This window comes from Cynocephalus volans, chromosome 6, assembly GCF_027409185.1.
Source record: "Cynocephalus volans isolate mCynVol1 chromosome 6, mCynVol1.pri, whole genome shotgun sequence".
In the NCBI taxonomy this organism is placed as follows: domain Eukaryota; kingdom Metazoa; phylum Chordata; class Mammalia; order Dermoptera; family Cynocephalidae; genus Cynocephalus; species Cynocephalus volans.
Window position 1 is genome coordinate 117,020,821 of NC_084465.1, and position 7,390 is coordinate 117,028,210.

General features: G+C 35.8%; 1 long non-coding RNA gene across 1 annotated transcript; it reads right to left on the reverse strand.

Annotated features, from left to right (window-relative positions):
- Positions 1–2,952: 2,952 nt before the first annotated feature.
- On the reverse strand, positions 2,953–6,981 carry LOC134380539 (uncharacterized). Its single transcript, XR_010023888.1, has 4 exons — positions 6,880–6,981; positions 5,962–5,995; positions 4,963–5,115; positions 2,953–3,020 (listed from the first exon to the last, which is right to left on the reverse strand). It is a non-coding gene; the product is annotated as an uncharacterized LOC134380539 (long non-coding RNA).
- Positions 6,982–7,390: the final 409 nt, after the last annotated feature.

Sequence of the window (7,390 nt, forward strand, 5' to 3'; positions counted from 1 at the left end):
CAACTAATAAAGTTGAGCTTATAGATATTCAGTCCAAAAATATTTGTTGAGCACCTACTATGTGTCTGACATTATTCTAGGTGCTGACAGTACAGGAGTGAATAAAACAGAGATAAATCCCTGTGCTCGTGGGGCTTACATTACAGTGCAGAAAAGAAAACACATGGTCATTAGGCCAAGCCTACCAGGTTTCTCCACGGTAAAGTTGCTATTTCTCCTGTTGTAAATAATAAATTTCCTTTTGGAAGATAGTCTGACATTATGTAAATGTTCTTTTCTTTTTTTAAATCATACACTTACTGCTTTTAGCATCCATTGAAGATTCCTGCCTGAAACAATTGCTACTATGGTGACTGCCAAGTGGTGGTTTACTAATTCCTTTACAGCTTATACATTTACTAATTGTAACTCTAACTGTAGTCAAAAGGTTTTCCTTCTCCACATTTATTTATTTATCCATATATTTACTTAGATCTCTATGGGTTTATGAATTCTTATTTTATTCTCTAGATTATAATCTATTACTATCATTATTTATTTTGATGTTCAAATTGTCCCAGATTTGGCCAGTGGGGGCCCCTTAAAGCTGGCTCCTGAATCTTTTGACATGTCTCCATCATTTACGCACTTTCTTACCTTCTGGTACAACAAGATATTCAAGCTTATATCATACTTTTTCTATCCTTGCCCTGTAATCAGCCATTTCTCCAAGAAGCCCTGATTCCTTTTACTAGAGAATGGTATTTAGACACCAAGATTTGGATACTGGGTGTGCTCATTGATTCTGGGGTGTCTCTCTTTCCAGGCTCTCTCAGAGGACAGAGCTAGAGATAGGCAGATAATAGACAGATAGATAGATGAGAGATGGGCAGATATATAGATATTTAGATACATATACACAAATACATCTATTTCGATATATATCTACCTATATTTAAAACCATGAGTTCACACTGATAGCTGCAGTTCCAACATCACTGGGTTTATTCTAGCCTTTCTTTTTCCCACATTTTCCCTTTTCTGACAGTGAGAAACTCATCTCTCATCATCCACATATATTTCCTTATTAGGATACACAGAAAGTAGTTTCAGAATTATTAATTTTTTCAAAACCAGACATTTTGAGGAGTTCAGTTTCTGAAATGTAAAAGACTATGGGTTGGTCTTTTTGATTGAAAAAAAGGAAAGAAAGAGGGGAGGAAATTATGGCCCAAAATATGCACTGAGGAAGGCTACCACGGGTATCAGAATAGATCTTTTCAACAAACCAGCACGAAGCCCCAGGTTTGCAGGTCAAAAATAAAAAAGGCAAGATGAAAACCTCTCATCTGAATGGTAGTTTAGCTAAAAATAAATCTCTACATTCAAAATTATTTTGCCTCATAAATTTGAAAATACTGATTAAATTGTCCTCCGGTGATGCTGGTTTTATCCTCCATGTTTCTTGACTTTCCTCTCAATTTCTTTGTGTTTGTTTGTTTTTCTTGGCCTTTTATACTTCATGCTGGGACTAGCCAGCACAGATTTTATTTTCAGCAGCATCTTTTCAATAATTTGTCTTGAGTTTTTAATACCAGTGTTAATATTTTAAGATCTTTAATGGTTCTTTTTTACATCAGCCCATAAAATGTTTTGCAAATGTTATTTCTTGTCTAATAATTCTTAAAATATGAGTTATCTTTATTTTAAAGTCTTTCTTTTCCATATTTCCTGTTTTTCTCTTTCCTTGTGTGTTTGTTTTTCAGTTTATGCAAATTACCTGCCTTTTAATAATGTTTATATTTCCCAAATATTTGGTGATTTTTGAAGGTGTGCTTATCTTTCAATTGACAAAAAGAATAACCTAGAAGTTCTAAGAAATTTAAAGTGTAAAACCAATTACCCACAGAGAAAAAATAATCCTAGTATCATCAGACTTCTTAACAACACTGAATATCAGAAGAGAGAGAAGCAGCATCTACAAAGTTCTGAGGCAACACTGAGTGGGATCTAGACTTCCAGCTCCAGTCCAACCTATGAAGAAAACCAATGCCAAAAACATTAAAACTATATAATTAATATTAATATTTTCAAAAATATTTGTAAGAAATCACATGCATTAAAAATGCTAAGAAAAATAGTTAATGACTTGGAAATTTTAAAAGCATGTTTGCTATAATTTAAAAGATATCTCAATATATGGACAACATAGCATAATAGAGTTGAAGTCTGAATTTATTATCTAAACAAGCTGAGAGACTCCCAGAATGAATCAAAAAAGGACAAAAAGATGGGAAATCTGAGGTAAACAAAGTTTAGAGAAATAGAGAATAAATAAATATAGGGGTTCTGCCATTTGCCTCTTGGTATCTTCAAAAGAAGGAGAGAGAGAGAATGGAAGGGATAAAAGAAATAGTGAGGGAAATGTTTCCCCAAGATGAAGAAATATAAATCTATGCTAGCCAACCTGTGTATAAGATGTAATAAAGTTATTTTTTTCAGTCAAGGATTCATAAAATTGACTTCTCTTCAGAATAAGGATTATAAAAAAATTAAAAAGGAGGAAAATATAAGATATAATGGAAGTAACTCAGGAATATAAAGAAGGAAAACCCCAGGAGGACATTTGTGCAGCAGATCCAGAAAGCAACTAGTTTATATCCAGGCAGAAAGTCAGAGGGCTCTGGGTCAAATATCTTTAAATATAAAGAAGACTCCACTGAGCAGAAAGTGTAGTTAAACACCTCAGTTAAAAATATGGGTGATCTTAGAAAAATCATAAAGATGTTCCCTGGGTTTATTTAAAAAAAAAAAAAAGGAAAGTCAATTAGAAATTCAAGGACAAAAAAAAAAAAGCTGTATAAGAAAGTTAGGGTCCACATACGAAGCTAACTAAATTGTGGAGTGAATTTGAGCAACCGATAGATTCTAAGGAAAGAAAATCCATTTAATTTTGATGCTCTGAAACACTAACCTTTAAGTGTGTAGGTTTCGTAACATAAGATCCAATATTACTTTCCACAAGTTCAGAGTACTTGACTCTGCAATGAAAGGCATTTATATTATCATCACATTCTAAAAGATGTTTATTCATTTCCAATTTCTGTTCTAAACCTATTAACAAAATTTAAGTGTTGTAAACTTTGTGATGTATAGAAGTTTGGAGGCAGAGGGAAGCAGAAAACACAGAGAAAAATGTAGTCATACTAATTTCCACATCTTCAAAAGTACCAAGAGACACTGTCTAAAGATAACAGACCAAGAGATAACAGTTTAAAGGTCATATTTAATGTATAAGAGTAGTTGCCAGAAGAACCACAAATAATAAAGGAGTTAGTTAAATATGGGAGTGGAACTTTAAGTAAGATGATTCCTTAACTCTCAAAATAGAGCATAAGTTAATACTTTCTCTATATGATAAATAAAAAAGTAAAAGTATAAAAATGTGATTTAAGTTATGGAAGTAACAACCAGAATAACTGAAAAGAAACACAGTTAAAAAGGGGATTATTCTGTCAGCTCAGTTGGTTAGAGCATGGAGCTGATAACACCAACATCCAGGGTTCAATCCCTGTACCAGCCAGCCACCAGAAAAAAAAAGTGAATTATTCTGGGCGGTGGAATGAGAAGTGGAAAGTCTGGAAAGAAAGACTTTTACTGCCTTTCTGTATTGCTTAGCTTTGTTGTTTTGTTTTTTGTATACTTGTGCTCTAATTTAGTAATGATTTTTTAATGTGTTAAAATATTAGCACAACCACTGAAGAATAGAAAAGGATCTATAACTTCCAAAACCCAATACGGAAAAAATGAACCAAAGAAACTCGATCAATGCAACAATACTCAGGAGAATGGTGGGGGATGGGGGGAGAGGGGGTGGCAAAGAACAGGGAAGTGTGGTAAACAGAAAACAGAAAGTATGATGAAAGAAAAATGCAAAACTTGTAGAAGGCAAATTGATCACAAGGTAAATCTACTGTACTGAAGGAGAGAAACGTATTCATTTAAAAAATAGATTTACAAAGGGTTTGGTAAAGGATTTGGATATACTATGTATGTCATGTTAGTAGCAATAAAATTAAATTGTGAATTCATGGAGGACCTTGAAAAAAAAAAAAAAGACTTGAGAAGAAGAGAGAGCAGAGGATTGTATATTCTGGTACCACAGGAGTGACTGAGCCAACACCATGACAGGGGTTCAGCCAGGTGCCACAGGGAGTCCAGCCATGACTGAATGGGGCCAGGACCATATCTGACCACCCCATTAGAGAGTGTTGTGGGCTGAATTGTGTGCCACAAAAACCTACATGTCCAAGTCCTCACCCCTAGTTCCTCAGACCGGGACTGTATGAAAGAGATAATTAAGTTAAAATGAGGTCATTAGCATCAGCTCTAACCCAATATAACTGGTATACTTCTAAGAAGAGAAAATTTAGACACAGACATGTACAGGGAGAAGACCATGTGACAAAACAGGGGGAAGACAGCTTTCTATGAATCAAGGAGAGAGCACTCAGAAGAAACCACCCCTGCCAACTCCTTGATTTCAGGCTTCTAGCCTCCAGAACAGTCAAAAACTAAGTTGCTGTAGTTTAACCCAACCGGTCTGCAGCAGTTCATAAGACAGCCCTAGCAAACTCATACAGAGGGTCTCTTCTTCTCAATAATGATATTATAATTAGAAAAGTCCCACGCAAATGAAGTGAGCAGACTGAACAGAAATTATTGGCAGAACGGCACATGGTCTAGCCAGTTCCATCTTAGCAGAAGATCTGGGGAGAAGTTTGGGAGGTTTTTGAACAGTAGGCAAAGGATAAGAGTGAGTGATGAGCTTGGGGTACAAATTTAAGGGACAGGGCTAAAGCTGGGAGCTCAGGAAATTCTTGGCTGCTGCAGCTTTATTTTACCTTTCACTGGTATGGTCATAACTTACATAGAAAATGCTGATTAAATTTATTGCTTGGATTTAATGCCTTACTCTCCTACCTGATGACCATTGATCTGTGGAAGGAAACACCAGCGCGAGTAACAGCAGAGCTCAGTCTTCTGATGGCTTTGTTAACTGGCTTCCCAGTGGTCGGACAGCTCACTGCCTTGGTTGCTTTTCTTATCCCTTGCTGTTGCTGAGAAAGACTGGACCTGATTAAAGAAATTAGGGTATATAGAAGGAGTCAATAAACTCCATCAATAATCTCCAATTAGAATACGAAGACTCAAAGTGAGGACAGACAAATAGATCAATGGAACAGAATAGAGTACACGAATAGACCCACACATTTAATCCACTTATTTTCAACAACAGTGCCCAGTCAATGCAATGTAGAAAAAGAAGAATTTAACAAATGATGCTGGGACAAATTCAAAATCCAATAAGAAAAAAATTTAAAAGAAACTCCACCTCTTTCTCACTCTACATACAAAAATTAATCTGAAATGGATCATAAACCAAAGTACAAAAAGTACAAAGCCCCACTTTTTAAGATGGGCAAAATACTTGAACAGAAACTTCATTTGTCAGTAAGCACATGAAAAGGTGCTCAATATCATTAGTCTTCAGGGAAATGCAAAAGACTTGTCTGACAGTCTGTTTCTTTGTTTTTAAGTTCTTGCTATCAAGCTATGGGCTATAAAAGACATACCTAAAACAAAAATAGCCCCCCAAAATGCAAAAAATAAAAGGGATAGAAAACAAGTACATTCATTCATCATTGTTAAGAATGTTAATTGGCACAGATTTTTTGGAGAGTAATTATCAGAATTTAACATCATTTACATGCAGTAACATTTGACCTAGCAATATCAATTTTAGAAATAACCTAAACCCATGTGCACAAAAGTGCACCTACAAAGGTGTAGATTTGTTCAGCAGAGTAAAAATTTGGAAGCACTCTTAAATGCCCACTAATATGGGGATGATTAAATAAGTTATGGTGCATTCACATAATAGATGGAATTGTTAAAATAACAAGGTAGACTTGTACTCACTGACGTGGAGAGACCTCCAAGATATATAGACCTACTGTTAAGTAAAAAGAAAAAAGTCACTGAACAATGAAAATGGTCCTATTTATATTATTAAAGGCAAGTGGATATGCACATTTTTGTAAATAAAGGCAAAGGTAAATTTCTGGAAGGATACACATGGGAACTTAGTGTTTATCTTTGTGCACATGAGGGATGGGGATACATTTCATCACTTTTTAATCTATTTCCATGTTATTTAAATTATTTTTAACTAGGATGAATTCACTCATTACCTATGTAATTAAAAAAATAAAACTGACTTTAAAATTAATAAGTATTGGGTGCTGGTCAGTTGCTCAGTTGGTTAGAGGTACTGTTGTAACACCAAGGTCAAGGGTTTGGATCCCCGTACAGGCCAGCTACCAAAAAATAAAAATAAAAAAAGAAAGAAAAAGTAATAAGTATTAATTATTAATGGAACTAACATTTACAGGGTCACGTTCCACACACTGTGCTAAATGCCTACGTACATTATTTTATTTAATCCCATGAGATGGGCACTGCTACTGATTCCATAACTGAAGCTTAGAAAATTTAAGTTAGTGGGTCTCAACAGCATGCTAAAATCATCTAGGGGATTCCTTCGTGGACTTTTGGCTAAGATCAAGTGTAAAATTCCAATGACTGGGCCTCATCTAGATCTATGGGATCAGAATCTCTCTGTGTGGTGCCCAAGCATTTTTATTTCGTAAAAGCTTCCAGAGGTGATTCTAATGTGCAGCTGGGGCAAGAGCCAATGGTTTGTGTGGGTTCTCATTGCTGGGTCACCACTAGCAAATGAAAGAGCAGGTGATGAAATTCAGGGCTATACTGCCACTCCATGCACAGAAGATGATATAGATATAGATTGTGAAAATGTAAGTATAGATATACACATACCTGTTATTAAACTTTTTTTCAGTTATTGATGAACATCTCAATTATGAAATGGACTATGCACTGTTTCCTCTTATTGCTCCTTCCAGTATGCCCATCCTCATGTTTCTGCTTTCTGCGGTGGTCACTGAAACTCCTAAGGAGTGATAGTCCATGTATGTAACAACCAGACAGCACAGGCACTGACTTAACAGAACAGACCCGGACTTAACACCAGAACAGGATTCAGGCTCTAACATTTTGATCACTGGATCCTAAAGAGATGAGGGATTCCCAAGGAAGGGTAGCAGTGAGGTGCCACTCAGAGGGCTCGAGATAGCAGCTGTTTACAAAATGGTGCAGAAACAGTTCAATACTTTAACAACAGGTACAGTACTACCAGTGTCTGCTTGTGCCTAGACTGAAGTCTGAGTATTTCTTTAAAGGTCTCAGTTGATCTGCCTGTCAAGCAACTATTTCATGTCTCTGCCAAAGGATTGCTTCTTGAGTGTTGGGAGGAAAAGGAAGAGGCTGA